Genomic DNA, 15162 nt, shown 5'->3' with positions numbered 1-15162 from the left:
GTTTGGAAAATGTTCCAACATCCAAGGAGGATGAACCAGTAGAGGCCACAGGAAAGGAAACCATGTCTGTTGAGACCAAAAGGGGGCTATGAAGATAACTCTGGGCTTGCAATCAGGCTTTCTGTATGAATGTGTTCATCAGTGGTACTGGAGGAAAGGAACAGAGGAGACCCTGGGGCAAATAGTGGATAAGAGCATCGCTCGGTGACTGTCCTTGTGGAGGAACTAAGGCAAAGTAACTGCTGCATTTGTAGTTTAGGTATAAAGCAAAGAGATCACAGCAAGGGTGTCCACAGTAACTGAAAATCGCTGTAGTTACTGTTGGGTTGATGGACCACTCATGAGATATCAGAATACATTTGCTTAGCCTATCTCCTAGAACACTGGAAGCCTCTGGGATATGCATTGCTACCAGAATGCATTGTGAAGACATCGCCCACTGCCATATCCCTATGGCTTCTCAACACAAGGTGCAAGACCGTGTTCCTCCCTGTATTATCTGTCTGTACTGCTATATGGATAGGGCACCCTGAAATGCTCGCAATACTAGGAGGACCACTCTTATCTCCAGAACATTTATGTGCAACTTTGCCTCTGTCTGTGATCAGGTGTCTGGACTGTCCTCCCTTGTAAATGCCTCCCTCCCCCCAAGAATGGAAGTATCCATTGTCACCACTACTGAAGGAGAGGTTCTTAAGTAGGGAAGGCCTTCCATTAGTGATGGTGATGTCATCCATCACTGTATGTGCTTCATGCATATTGGCTTCAGCCTGATCTTGGTGTGTAGGTGGTTGCACTTCTGTGACCATTGTACTGCTAGTGTCCACTTGAGCAATGCCATATACAATCTGGCTAGAGGGACTAACACAATGACCTAGCATTTGAAGAATGAATCTTGCTGTATGAGACTGATGTTTTACAACAAATGAGGGTGTCAAATGAAGAGACATGGCCCTGTGATGAGGGAGGCTGATTAACTGAAACAGTATTCAAGGGACATCCTATGAAATCTATGTTTTGTGTTGGGTTGAGCTGACTTTTTGGTAGATTCACTGTTACACCTAACTGACAAAGCATTCAGAAAAAGGAGTCCCTCGTTTGACACATTTTCTCTGAGGTAGCTGTAAGGAGCCAACTGTCTATATATGGGAAAACTTGGATCCCTAGTAGACAAAGTCATGCTGCTACCACTGCCATCATCTTTGTAAACACCCTGGGGGCTGTGGTGAGACTGAAAGGCAGTGCTCCAAATTGGCTCGCAGCCTGAAACAGAGATCTCTGAATGCCTCTCTATAGTATGCATCATTGAGATCTACTGAGCACAATTATCCTTCTTCAAAAGAGGTAAAATGGACTGAATCGTGACCATCTGGAATTTTGTCTGCATTACGAATTTCTTTAAATGGCTCAGATCTAGAATGGGTCTGAGATCCCTTCTTTTCTTTGGAATTAAAAAAACCTTGAATAGACTCCAGATCCTAGTTGGTCTTTGGGGACTGGATGGATTTTGTTTCTAGTAGCTTTAAAATTTCTGCTACTGCCAATTCTTGCTGACAGGGTGAGATGTCTGGAACTAACTTCTTTGGTTGTGGAGTGCAGGAGAATGGAATTATATAGCCTCTGGAAATAATGTCTAACACCCACGAATCTGTTATTTCTTGCAAGGCTTTTGGGTGCAGAGACCATCACCTCCCCAACTGCTTCCAGAGTGCAGCAGTCGGGCAGCCCTTCAGAGGGCGATAAAAGGGTTTCTCAGAAAAGGACCCTCTGAAACACTGATTCTGCAGGCCATTTCTGCCTCTTGGGTGACATCCATTACAATATCCTCCTCCTCTGCTCCGAGGAGGTCTATCACTAGAAGAGTCTTGATAAGACCCCGGTGATTTTCTGAAACACATCTTTTCCCCTACTCTATAATTCCTGGAAAAGGACCTATGAAATGAGGAAAGGTGAATGCCAACAGCAGAGAGGGTCTTACCATCCTGTTGACTTCTAGTTAGAGTGTCTGACTTTTGGTTCAAACAATGTAGATCCATCATAGGGAGCATTGATAAGGGACATCTTGAAACTTTCCACAAAGTCAGAAAGATGAATCCTGGTGTGCTGATGTTTTTGTAATGCTGGTCCCTGCTGCCCCAGCTCATCTGCTGCACTCAAAATGAGTCTCATGTTCAAATTAGATGAAGACTGTAGAGTCAATAGCTGGACTCCATTTTCTTTGGACATCCGAAGGCAATAATCCAGACAGAGACTTGGAAATCTCTTTGGTCAGGTCTCTCTAAAAATAAATGATGTGGGCAAAGCAATTCAGCACCCTCAGGGCAAATGATGCTGAAGTGCATGTCCGTTTCCCAATCACTGGACTCTCCTCAGAGAGTTCTTTCTTGGTGGCTGCAGCTAACACCATTGCATCTTCAGGAGGATGCTTACTCCAATGATTCCTATCGGCTGGCGCTGATAAAATTTTGTCATGGTACCTAGGAATAGCCTCCATCACATCAGGATCCTTCCATACCCATTGGGCCATCAGATCCACTAATGGATCCATGGGAGGGACCACCCAAGGCGAAAATGGGCCTGAACCAAAAGCCTCTAAGTACACAGACTCATCAGGAGAAGGAGAGTTGGCCCTCCCCTCTTCTGTTTCATTAATTCCAAGATTTCTCAAAAGTTGATGTCTTTGGGTGGGGTGGGGACTTCTGGGAGAACCTTCTCCTTCCTCTAAGCCCATGTCTTTTGTGAATGACTTTGGAGAAGAGTCAATATATTTCTGCTTGAAAGCCCATTTCCAGTGTATTTGCTTAGTGGGGAAAATCTGAGGGTTCCACATCTGACTGGGAACTTACTACACAAGTCTCCAGGGGTTTTGGTACCAACTGTTCCCATCAAACAGACTCATGCTGGGAAAAGCCAAATTCCACATGGGCTTTGGATGGAGCCAATCTAACTGAAGACATCTTCTCCCTAGGAGTCGACATGACTCTCTGAAAGACATCAAAAGCCAACGATGCTATCAGCTCCAAAGGAATCCACTCTGATGAAATCACCATGGACCAATCAGAATCAACAAGCCAAAGCTCTTAAGCCGATCTCCGTGCTGAACTATTGAGTGCCGAAGCACCGAGGGGCAGGGACGGCTTGGACAGCCTCAGTGTTGAACCCTCCCCTCACACTCCAGCACCTGCCCTTGGCTCCACAATTCTTCTGGTTCCAAATGAGTTTGGGACAAAAGAAAGTGACAGAGAAACCCTGTCAGAGTCAAGAAGGGTAAAGCTCTGTGGTCTGACAATGATGACTCAGGGTAGATGGGCGGATCGACGTATGACAAGGTAATGGAGGGGTGATTGGACCTGCACTCAGTATTGCCATAGGAGTCTGTACCGAAAGAAACTGGAGTTGGATCTGTGCTCTTAAAAATCCCCTCATCATTCTGTTGACATCTTGATTAGCGAGACTCCTATAGGACCTGGTTGATGATGCCAGTGAAGCTGGTCTAGATGGCCTTTTCTCTTGAAGTAGTGGGGAAAGTAATCTGGGCTCACAAGTTCTGGTAAGAACTAGGACCAACTAGCAGGCAAACAGATCTGAACATCTAGATATTTTCATATCAAGCCCAGGTGCTGAGGTCAGATCCACTATCCTCTTTCTAGACCTGTTTTATCTTGTTTTTCTCTATCTTTTGAACATTCGTTTTGTTTACACTTCTCCATTTCCCTTAGTTTCTTCTCCTTGGTGCTTGAAGAAGCAGGGAGCGGTCCCTTGACAATTAACTTCTCTCTTCTTTGCTGCACAGACCTCACACTAAATGAGGAACAAGCCTGCCATTGCTCCTCCAAATGTTCCACTCCTAAACAATATGCACACTTACAGTGTGGGTCATATGGTGGCAATTTGTGCCCACACTCTGAACACTTGGAAAATTTTTGACTTTCAGACGTCTTGAAGCAAAAATGGTTTACTCTAAAACTTCAAGTACTAGCAACACTATTGCAATCTAAGGCTAAGGTCAAAACACTACACATAAAGAACAAATTCTCCTTCTGTCTGCACACTATAATGAAAGCTCTAGAATCAGTAACACTCTATAAACACATCCCAGAAAAAAACTACTACTAAATTTATTATTAACCTACAAACTACAACACCTATGGGATCTATAAACTAGAAAATGTACAGTTCTGTAAAATCTTACCATAATGACAGATATCTTTCTTTTCACTGTTGCAGTATTCACCACATTAGGGATCCCCTGCCAGGGGCGCCTTGATGTCTGGCCAGTATACCAAAGCCTTAAGTTGCTTTAAGGTACACCATACATCACATGTATGCTCCTCAAATAGCGCAGGGCATAAAGATGATCTCCGGAAATACCATCCTCAGAACTGAGAGCCCCAAAAGGAACGCCTGTTGAAGGAAAAAAAACGGGTAACCAGTACATCCGGAAGATCAATGGACCAGGGGCTTGGGGTGGGAGTGAATACTGCAACAGTGAAGAGAAGGACACCTACCATTATGGCAACATTTTGTCCTTCCATTTCACCACTGCAGTATTCATTACATTAGGGAGAGTGACAAATCTCAGGAAGAAACTTGGGAGGAAGGACCAGCAGAGCCCTCTAGGAGCCATGAAGAATGGCCCTACCAAAACCAGCTCTAGTTCTGGAGATTCCATCCAACCTGTAGTGCTTAGTAAATGTATGCATAGAAGTCCAGGCTGCGGCATCAAGAATACAGTTAGTATCCAAACCCTTGAATAAAGCACCAGACAAAGCCACAGCTTGAGTAGAATGAACCTTAACAAAAAGAAATAGCTTTTGAGATCCAAGAAGAAATAGTTTACTTGGGTACAGCTAATCCTAAGGACCTAGGATGAAAGGAAGCAAAGAGCTGATCTGATTTCCAAAAAGTCTTAGTCTTATCCAAATAAAATCTGAGTTGTCTATGCACATCAGGCGTGTGCAGCACCTTCTCACTGGCAGAATGCAGAGAAGGGAAAAAGTGGGCAAATGAATAGACTGATTAAGGGACAACTCATTCACCATCATAGACATAAAAGAAGGATTACTATGCAAGGGCAGCCTGTCCTTATAAAACACCAAAAAAGGAGAACAAGCCATAAGGGCTTGAAGGCTGAAACACCCATCTGACAAAAATAAGGGCTAACAAAAGTAGTCTTCCAATATCAATGTTGCAAGGAAATTGAAGCTGCAGGCTCAAAAGGAGCCTGACTCAATTTTTCTACAACAAAATTAACACTCAAGGGAGGAGGAACATGCTTCCTGAGAGGCCTAATATGAAGGACACCCTTAAGGAATTGTTCAGCTTCAAATCTAGAACCTAAAGGAGGAGATAAAGGCAAACAAGCAGAGAAAGCTGATAAGTGGACCTTAACAGAAAAATAAGCCAACCCAGTACTGAGCAATTCACACAGATGAGATAGAACCAAAGGAGCATCCACAGAACATGGATTCAGATTACGAGAAAGACACCAAACAGAAAACCTATTCCATTTGGATAAGTAGGAATTCCTAGTATTGGGTTTCCTGGTCTTCTGCAGGACCTTAAGTATGTACTCAGAAAAAAAGGTGTCTATGTAAAATCAAAATGCTATCACCCACAGTGTCAGCTGAAGAGTGGGCAGGTGGGAATGAATGAGGGATCCCTTGTCCTGCGTGAGTAGATCCACCCTGTAAGGTAACTTGTGATGACGGCCCTTGGCTAAATGCAGAAGAAGAGGGAACCAATGCTGTCTTGGCCAAAGTGGAATCACCAAGATTTTGGGAATATCCTGTTGAATTTCAAACAGGACTTTTGGAATAAGAGGAAGGGGAGGAAAAGTGTAAAGAAACATCCCCTTCCAAGAAAAAGACAGGGCATTCACCTTCCAAACCAGAGGACCTGGAACTCTGGCACAAAACAGAGGAAGTTGTATATTCAGAGGGAAGACAAAAATCTATTTGAGAAGTACTCCACTGGTAGACAATGTCCAGAAGCACATCCCCGTGAAGCATCCACTTGTGGGATTGAGTTAAGGACCTGCTCAGAGTGTCCTCCACAACGTTTTGATCTGATGTAATGTAAACTATCTGAAGAGTCATTTGATACTGGACAAGAAGATCTCACAGTAGAACTGCCATCTGGCAAAGAAGATAAGATCTTGTCCCCATTTCTTTACATACCACATCACTGTGGTATTGTCTATAAATACCTTGAGAGATCCTGGGGAGAAAAGAGGCTGAAAGGCCTGAAGCTCCAGCAGAAGAGCTCTCATTTCTTTGATACTGATGTGCTCTTTCTGTTGAAGAGACATCCACACCTCATGTACCTTTAGATAGCCAATGGCTGCTCTCAATCCTATGTCTGAAGCCTCTGTGAACAGCTCCTAAGACATAAGATAGGGGATCTAAAGGGAGCCCTGAATTTAGAGCCAACTGCTGGACCCACCAGTGAAGTTCCTTCTCGAGACAAGGTAGAATAGGACCTACAAATTCTAGGAGATGCGCATGTTGAAGCCAAACTGACTTCAGAAACCAGTGAAACTTTCTCATGCGGAGTTTGGCCAGAGGGAGCATAGGGATGGTGGATGCCGTGAATCCCAGAGTTCTAGAAATTCCCTGGCTGTTACAGCGGCCTGAGCTGAGGAAGAACACTGTGAAAGAAAAAAATGAGTGTTAAAGCCTTGGGAGAAGGCAGGGATGCCAGCACAGGCACAACCTGAAACCTGCACCCAAGAAAAGCATGATCTTGAGGAGGAGTCAGAAAAGACTTTTTGAAGTTTACTGTGAACCCCAGAAATGAAGATTTTGCAACAGGATCTCTGGAGAGGATGCCGGAAATAGAAGGTCATCCAAGTAAGGAAAGTTCCTGAATCCTACAAAAAGCAATCACAGGAGTGAGGCATTTGGTGAATACCCTTGGGGCAGTAGAAAGGCCAAAGAGCAAAGCAGAGAACTGAAACTGTCAGGCAGCAACAGGGAAACATAAAAACTTCCTGAAAAAAGATGAATTGGAATATGGGGATAAGCATCCTTGAAATCCAGAGACACCATATAAGCCTGAGAAAGCAGAAGAGGGACCAAAGTCTGAAGGGACAACATTCGAAAGGAGGGCACCTTCAGAAAAGTGTTTAGATGAGAGCAGTCTAGGATTGGTCTCCATGTTCCCTCTTTTCTGGGGACTAGAAACATCCTGGAGTAAAACCCCTCCTCCTTTGAGACACAGGCACTTCTTGAATAGTACCCAGAGGTAAAAGATCCCAAAGTAGCCATGGAAAGAATGATAGTTGTTCCTAAGGGGGCTGAGGCATACTCATAAAAGGGGAAGGGATTTCCAGACCATGAAATACCCCTGGTGAATAATGGACAGGACTCAGAATCCTGAGTAATTTGTAGTCAACCATGCAGAGAGAGAGAGAGAGAGAGAGAGAGAGAGAGAGGGAAAGAGGAAAGGAGCTGGGAAGAATAGGAGGAAAGTAGCTGGAAGAATAGGACAGTCATACAGTACCTAGTTTATCGGAAAAGGAGACTTCTGAGGCACAGAAGTCTTTGCAGCCTTAGCAGAAGGACCCCAATTGCCCCTCTGTACCCTTAGGAGGAGGGTGGGATTGCCTGCAAATAAAGGCCGGCTTATTGTGGGTAGTTTCTCTGAAATATAAGCACAGGAGAAAGAAACACATGTTAAAGTTCCTGTAAAGCCTTGTCCTTATCCTGAAGGGACTTAATACAACAGCAGCTTCAACAAACAAGTGTTTATTATCAAGAGGGACAGCCATCAACTGGGTCTCTAGTAATCAATGTCCAAACCACGAACGAGCAGTTAAGCACATTTTTTTCCCATGGAAAGAATTCGCTTAGCTGTTACACAAAACAAAAACCTTTCAACCTGGATTAAGTAAGGGGCTTCACCCCCCACACCCCCCTAACTAAATATACTAACTCCCAGATCACTCCACATCAGGAAAAGGGCAAATTCCAGTTAACGGCCAAGCAAATTCTTTCCCCAAGAAAAAAATTCGCTTAGCTGGCTGTGGATTAGCTCTTTCGATCTTTAGCTGTCCATCTTTTGTAGTTCGACAAGCTAAAGTTTCGTCAAATTAATAGGGACCCCATCAACGTAGCCTTAACATCATCAGGCAAAGGCTGAAGCTGAAGCCAAGAATATCTCCTCATCACTGACCCAAAAGCAGCAGCCCTAGAAGAAGCAACTGCTGCATCATAATGACACGATGGAATGACAAGCCACCTGTGAGGAAATCCCTAAAAGCAAAAGAGCAGCAGTTTTACCCTCAGAGTGTTGGAAGATCAGGAATAACCTGACAAACCTGGGACAGGAGAGACAATAAATACCTGAACATGTGGGTCTGATAGTTAACAGCCCTAAAAGCCAAGGTAGCAGAGGTATAAATCTCCTTACCTAGCCTTTCCATGGCCCCTATATCTTTATCAGAGGTCAGTAACTTGGAAGAAGGAAGCAATTGAGAGGGCTTGTCAGAAGCTACGGACACCACCGAGGAGTCAGTAAAAGGACATCTGTACAAAAATTTACAGTCCTCAGGCACCATAGAGAATCTATCAGGTTCCTTGGCAGCAGGGGGCTAACAGTCTGGAGCCTTAGCGGCACTGAAAAAGGCATCCAACAAAGCAGCCAAAACAGGAGGAATAGCTGAAGGCCTAGGAGAATTCGTATGCAGTATCTCATAATACCTTTTTTTTTGTACCTCAGACCCCTGAGCACAATCCATTTAAAGAATGCCAGCATCCTGGAGATCATGTCGCCAAAAGAAATCTCTTCAAATGGAGTATTAGGACTGGTAGAGTACTCTTTCTCTGATCCATAATCCAAAGGGGAAGGAATCTGAGTAGAATAAGCAAGGGATTTCCTCATCTGAATCTGGCTCCGCCTCAGAGGAATCCTGTTCCCTGTGTTTTTTAACGGGAGTAGAGGACTGGGGATGGGGCTGGAGAGAAACTCCCTGAGAAGGTTTCAATGCCATCAAAGCACTCAACAAGCCACGAGTCCAGTATTTCATTCACTCTGTGGATCCTTAGGATCAGGAGTAATATATTTAGTCTTTTGCTTTTTCTTCAAAGGGATGTCCGCTTATACAATTTGGAAGACTATGAACCAGGACAGCATTCAATGATGGTAGTAGGGACTTCTTTTTTTGACTAATATTTGAGGAACACCTCTAGGCTCCTCGGAGATAATCAACCGTGGTTCCCCAAGAAAGTCTGAAGTGAATGTCTCCAATGCCTCCTCAGACGTGCTTAAAGTCAGATTCCTGCCAGCCTCCAACCCAGCCACAACAGAGGAATCAAACGATAAAGCCAGATGAACCTCCAGGCATTCACTCGCCTCAGGGAAGACATCTGGCAGTGGCTGAACAGCAGAAGATTAGGCCTAGGCTTCTTGGAATTCTTCTTCAGTGATGGCTGTCCCTCGGAGTGGGAAGTTACCTCCATCATGTCTTTCGCAAGAAACTTAAAACTCTGGTTTTCAAGATAAAGCACAAAAGAAGAGAGTCTACTATGAAGGGTTTTAGGTACAAAGGCCTGACAGAACAGGAAATATGGTCATGCAAGACGCCGAGGCAAAACAGACACTGTTTGTGGCAGTCTTTATGGGAAATCTGTCTCCCACACAGGCATTTAATAATCTTCTTAGATGGCATGAAATCCCACAAGCAAAAATATAAGAAAGATGAGGAAAAAAGAACCCCAATGGGGCACTCATCTGCAACAGCTTTTTGAACCAGCAATAGAATGGGCATCCAGACTGAGGATCAAGAGATTACGTTCAGATTGGTGGTAAAAAAGTTCTAAAAATGGTTGGTCCAGAAATCACCTTTATGTCTTATGCTATGCGAGAAGCGTACATGTGATGTACAGCGTACCTTAAAGCAACCCAAGCCTTTGGTATACTGGCCAGACATCAGGCCACCCCTGGCAGGGGATCACTAATGTAATGAATACTGCAGAAGTGAAATGGAAGGACATCAGTAAACTGCACACTATAAAACTGTAAAACTATGAACTATAAAAGTCTATAGGGGAGGAATAATAAAAGGATACTTCCACAAGTGGAAAGAAATGCAGAGCCCTCAAAGGACACATCTGAACTCTTCCGTGACAAATAAGATCGGAGGTGATTAGGTGGAGCTCTAGGGATTACGGGTAGGGAGAAGAGTCAGAGCCCTGAAGCAGAAATCTTCCAGTAAGTGGAGAGGATGGATCCCATCAGACCTGACAGCCCATAGTTGAATTGGACAAATATAGAAAAAACTGGATCAAAGATTTAATGCTCCTACTTTTATGAGCCCTGGTTAGGTCACATTGTGAGTACACAGTGTACACTCCTAGAGGCCATACAATGAGAGAGATTGTCAGGTGATGGAATGAGTTCAAGGGAAAGCCTCAAGAAGACAAGTATGGCCAGAAACTGCAACAGCTGAAACTCTTTTCACCAGAAGCCAGAAGAAACTGGGGGGGGGGCATAATGTGGGTATTGTGTATGAATGGGCAAAATTATGTTAAGGAGATATGAAAGAATCTGCTGAACAGAAAGAGCATGGAGGGAGGAGAAGCAAACACAGGCAACAGATAGTCAAGGTATCTTAAAGAGGACAGACAAGACCTTATGGTATTAGAAACTCAAAAGACTTGCAGAAATTAAAGAAAGTAACCTTCGCGAATTTGACAAGCCAGATGTTTTTCACCAAAATCAGTGTGGTCTAGGAGGGAACAAAACTCTACCATTCACTTCAGAGGTATGAAAAAGTAGTAGTTAAACCTCTGGCCAACAGCTTATGGTTCTCATAAGAATTATTGCCTGGGACCTTCTCAAAAACTCTGAAGTGAAAGCTTGGTCTCTGAGTGAACATCTTTCTGTGAGATCTAAGACCTCCAAAACATGGCCACACATGACTGCATACAGAACTCAGTGGTTCTTTATGATGGCTCTCCATGCCGACAGAAAATCAGAGAATTTCACACTTACCAAATTACATTTCTGAATAGCATTCAGGATTATGATTGTTGAGCTGGTGGAGACAACCCTGCCTGGCACTTGGCGGCTGTCCTCAGTCTGTAAAGATTTGTCTTCTTCCTTGGGCTCTGGCTTGACTGGAAAGATGAAGGCACAATGGAGGATTCTCCATTTTTGGAGATCCTCAGCCTAGTTTTAAGAGGTTGTTGGCGAAGGATTTTACTTTGGAAAGGGGCATCATTCTTAAAACAAGATAGCCCTCAGCCAAGTCACTGTATGCAGGCACACATCAAAACCTACCAGCCTAACCACAGAGTCAGCACAGTCAAAACTGCAGTAAGCTATGACCTTTATGTGCTCAATGAGGATGGCCACTCTGTTGGCCTTACTAAACAAATGTGCTCGATGTAAAACTGATATTACAGATGCAGGAGCCTGTCATTTCTGGAACAATGGCTTCAGAATTGGCAAACGATACAAAGTCATTTCATAATGAACACACAAAGTAAAGGACACCTTGTTAACAATGAACCTCAGCCTTGTGAAGAAAATAATTAGTGAACGGTCAGACATGAAAAGTGCCTTGGAACCAGGCAACAGCTGAAAACAGTTCCTGAGCTTTGAATAATTAAAGTGATTCAGTTGGTAGAAGAGAAATCCAATGAATTCCTGAAGAAGCAATATGACCTCATAATGCCTTTTCAGCAAACGGTCAATGGATGTACAACACAAATAAATGGATTTAAGAAATCAAAAGTTTATATTGAAACAAACTGGAGAAATTGGCAGACAAGGACAGAAGGAGAAATTTGTACCTACCTGGGATCTTCAAAGGTGGGGAAGGATATGGCTGCTTGGAGTTTGTGAAAATGACAATGGCACAGTGAAATGGGTTCTCAGAATGACTGCTAGAAACTGAGAAGGCATACACAGAATGCTAATACTGGAGGCTGATAGAGCATATGTTTGATGAAGAGCGATACTGGTGCAGTTTAATACCTGGTATGAGAAATAGCAGTTCAACTGTAACTTTTGTGACCTGGCAAAATGATAATCATTGGTGGACTGCCTGCTCTTGCAGATTACAATTTTTCTGCAGCAGCAACAGTTTTTAGATGCCATAAAATAATGCTGACAACTTAAGTTTAAATTGCTGTTTCCAGTGATCTCAAAAGTATTTCCCAAATTGAGGTGCTGAGCTGGTGACAGACAGACTACAAAGGGTTTCCAAAACTGCTGGATTACAGGAATTGAAACTGGACTATATGAAGCAGGGACAGAAGGGTATTTGCCCTCTCTGGGTATTACAGTTACCACAGCATTCTTTGAAGAAGCTGTCACTTCCCAACCTTTTAAAATGTCACTGAACAAAACCTTTCAGATGTTTCACTTCCTTATATCACAACTTCTAGACTTCGACAGCAACACTATTTGTTCCTGAAGACGTCCATGCTGACTGATTATACATCACCATTTTTATCTAAGCTCTTTGTGTCTTGGCTATTAATTGTAGAGTCTCATCTTCCACTAACCTTGGCATAATCAAGTCTTTTATGAATATTTCCTTTTGCGTTTTTTTCTTGCTTTCCACATTTTTCTGATTTATACAAATTTTAAAAAATTCCAAAGTATCAGTAACACATCTATCTATAGAACCTCTCGTTATGTCATAGGCTCCCTAAGTTTGCCAAAAACCCTTTCTACTTTTGTATTGTGCTAAACATTTGTGTTCTGGGGTTATCAAAAACAGCTGGATAGCTGCAACCTTTCTAAAGTCACATTATCCAAATACTCTTGTATTTTCCCTTTAGTACTCTGCAGTTTCTCCTTTTCCTCGTCTGTGAAATTCCCTTTCTTCTGCAGTGCTTTGACTGTTGTCAACTCCTCTAAATAATTCTATAACTTCTTTCCCATATTAATTTCTCTTTTAATTCTAACCAATTTTTAAACTTTATTTCATTTTATCCCAGACACTAGCTATCCCTTCTGAAGAAATTTCTGTCTTCCGTAACAACTCTTGAATCATTTCCACTACCTAATGCTTAAATTCTACTCCTTTTGAAAGTAAGCAGGAAATTGCCACTGTTGCAGATTTACTTCACTACCTCACATTCTTTATGCAAGTCTTTACAGGTGCATGATCTGAAATAGTTATTACATGCATCTCAAAACTTTCAATTAAATACATATGGTCTTGTGAAACCTAATTTCTATCCAGCCTAACAAGCTCCTGAATTTGAAGAATAATATGCAAATTGTCCTACTATTGAATTCATATCTTCCATACCAAATAATCTCAAACATTTCTTTAGAAATGTATCTCTTATTACATTTCCCTTCTAGAGCCCCCTGATACATCTTCAACACTGCAAACCAAGTTCCAGTCCCCAACCATAAAAAAAATACCTTACTGAAAGTGGATTATTTCTCCCAAAATTCTCTAAAGCTTCATTATAGCAGTTTCACATGCCAAAGTAATCCATCCTCCATCAGTAACCCCTTACAGTCACAGATACGTCATGACTGTATTTTATTCCCTTTTCTATGATACAAGCATTTCTAGCAATCAGTATTACTGTCCTTTTTCTTTGTCCCCAATACTCTGCTGAATGTCCACTGTGAAATTCTTTCTTTGTCAAATTCACATGCTCATTTCTATCCAAATGTCCATCCTGCAACACTGCTATTTGCACCTTACATTTCTTGATATAAATCAATTCTCTCTTTTTGTCTATAACTGGAAGGCCATTTAACATTCCATGACAATATGGACAGAGTAGCCATTATGATAGAAAACTGCTACTCCTACGTCTTATGTATGTCAACTGTTTTGAATCTAATCCAGCTTTTAGTTTACATGCACTCATCAATGCTTGGCAGGCTTAACTCGTATATAGATGTTTCTTGTCATCTCCATTTGAATCCTGTCTCACATTTTTCAGAACATTCTACTTCAGTGAAAACACTCAAATGAAAAAAATTAAATAGATTTTCAGGACTGCCCATTCCCTTTTAACTTACAACAAACACAAAAAACTACGTACACTTACAAAAATAATGTTTACCCCTCCAGATAGGAGTAGCTGACCAAACTGGCAAATTCACCCACAAACACTACTGTTTCCAAAATTATGGTTATCTCTGCTAAAGCACATGTCAGAGTCTGGGTTCCTGCTTACACAGATTGCTGTCTTTTTTCTTCTTCTCATCTCCATTTCCCTCCCAGACATGAAAAATAGCTTGCGTGCCTTCAGTAAACTTTACTTTCAGTCCTAAGGAAAAAGTGAACTGGCTACCTTGACAAACTGTGCACTGTTATAGTAAATGCATTAAAGTATTAAGGCTGCTGGGAGGCAACACCTACATATCTTACTCATTTAAAATTATTCCTGGCTCCACCAAGTCTCTTCAGTTTTTCCCTTGAAAGTAGTCCAACTCTCAACCTAAGCACTTAAAAAGCATCCTACAGTGCAGCACTTGCTCAGACCTAAAAGCAAGCACTAATATACCCCGACACTTGACTGCCCAGCAGGGCAAGGCTCACTATTCACACCACACCAAATGAATGACTAAGCAGCTCACCCTACTATTCAGGCATGACCAAAGGGCAATTTCAGGTATACTCTCCAGAACAGCTGGTGAACCTGGCTATCCTGAGGCAATGTTACAACTGCCTCATGTACAAAGACAACCATCTCCTCCTACCACAAAACATTAACATATTCGAGAGATGCAATTATATAGCTAAATTGAAGGCTAAGCTCTCTCCACCCAAGACTGGAACAGGCAGTCATGAGGAGAAGGTTAACACTAGCACCACACCTCCAGCCTCACATAGACATACTAAACCAGCACTGGCAAAAAATACACATAAATACACAAAATCATACTCGGAGGCTCTAAATAAAAACCTGTAAAAGCATCAGAGACCTCCAAAGCAGAAACCCAAAAAACCTGCACCTCCCATCACAAACCAGACAACACATAAAACACAAAATCAGTGTGCTGCACAATCACAGCCCTTAAGGCGAAATAACATACCTAACACACTAGTAAAAGGCGACTCTATAGTCAGGCACACCGACGTCCCACTCACTAGGCTGGACAATGAGAAGGTTACTGTTAGCTGCCTGTTGGGAGCCAGAATCCACCACATAACACAAGCACTCAGGTCACTCC

At 42.6% G+C, this 15162-nt stretch overlaps 1 protein-coding gene across 1 annotated transcript in view; it reads right to left on the bottom strand.

Annotated features, from left to right (window-relative positions):
* The window catches only part of SPTBN1 (spectrin beta, non-erythrocytic 1), a 2377138-nt gene that overhangs the window by 768866 nt on the left and 1593110 nt on the right, over positions 1-15162 (bottom strand). The gene's annotated exons all lie outside the window — the stretch shown is intronic.

This window comes from Protopterus annectens, chromosome 1.part2, assembly GCF_019279795.1.
Source record: "Protopterus annectens isolate FY-2018-M chromosome 1.part2, PAN1.0, whole genome shotgun sequence".
NCBI classification, from domain to species: Eukaryota; Metazoa; Chordata; order Ceratodontiformes; family Protopteridae; genus Protopterus; species Protopterus annectens.
The sequence above is the reverse complement of the archived record's forward strand: the minus strand, read 5'-3'. Positions and strand labels throughout refer to the sequence as shown.